The sequence below is a fragment of the Babylonia areolata genome, chromosome 2 (genome assembly GCF_041734735.1).
Source record: "Babylonia areolata isolate BAREFJ2019XMU chromosome 2, ASM4173473v1, whole genome shotgun sequence".
NCBI lineage: Eukaryota > Metazoa > Mollusca > Gastropoda > Neogastropoda > Buccinidae > Babylonia > Babylonia areolata.
The window spans coordinates 49,325,624-49,326,792 of NC_134877.1; positions in this window are offsets into that span (position 1 = coordinate 49,325,624).

A 1,169-nucleotide genomic window follows, 5' to 3' on the forward strand; every position below is an offset into this window, starting at 1 on the left:
GTGTGTGTGTATGTCGTGTGTGTGTGTGTGTGTGTGTGTGTGTGTGTGTGTGTGTGTGTGTGTGTTTCGGGCTTACCAGTACAACTTGATAAAAGAAAATAATAGTGAAATAAATATAACCTTTTGACTCGAAACCATCAGACAAGTGCCTGAGCTACGGTTTCCTGAGAACTGAACAGTGGCTTAGTGGTACAGCGAATCTCCTGCCAGCCGGGTTCGATCCCCGTTCGGACCTCAGTAACCTGAAGCCACTGTGAAGTCTTACACCTCCACCCCCATCCCTCTCCACTAGAACTTGAGTCGTGGTCTGGGCACAATGCTGGGGTCGTCCTTCAGAATGGACGATATAATGGCGGAGGTTGCCGCCATATGCAGCATGCATATCGAATTGGCACGTGTAAAAGAGCCTTCGGCAACAAGATACATAAATGCCACTGAAGAAATATATTATTTATATCGGGTGGCACTGTTCTGTGGGAAAGCGCTCTCCTGTCCCCAAGAAGCGGGGCAGAAATTTTCACACAGAAAAATCAGTTCTGATGAGAAAATTATAATGCAACACCGTATAGAGTATTTGTACAGACTGTTCTGCGCCTTCACAAGGAAACGGAATCCCCGCTGGTTTCTTTATAACTTGTACTTTTCTATGGTTATATATCTTAGGTCTATTGGAAAATGTAGACGGAATCACAGGACAGGTCAACCGAAATACCAAATTCTGAGCCTATTTCTTGGTTCACTGCAAAACTGTAGAGGAAGGTCACATGTGTGGATTAGCATCTATATAGGAAGTTGGGGATCTATTTATCTGCTCCTTTCCTATTGTTCGCCTTTGTCAAAGGCCTCGCTGCCGCCTATATGGGAGATCAATCATTCCGATTTCCCTTCTTGTCACAAAAGACGCTTGCATGACAATGACAGTTGTTGTTGTTGTTGTTTTTTTTCGGTCACATAGTCTGTCTTTTTGCTTTAGTTTTTCTCTCTTTCTCTGTTTTTGCGTGTCTGTATTTTGTTGTTGTTGTTTTTTGTGTGTGTGTTGTGTGTGTGTGTGTGTGTGTGTGTCTGTGTGTGTGTGTGGAGGGAGTATTGGTGTAGGGGGTGGGCCAGCGTTGAAGGTCAGTGCTCAGTGGCGGTGGTATCATCGATCGCCACCATGACTGGCGCTGTAC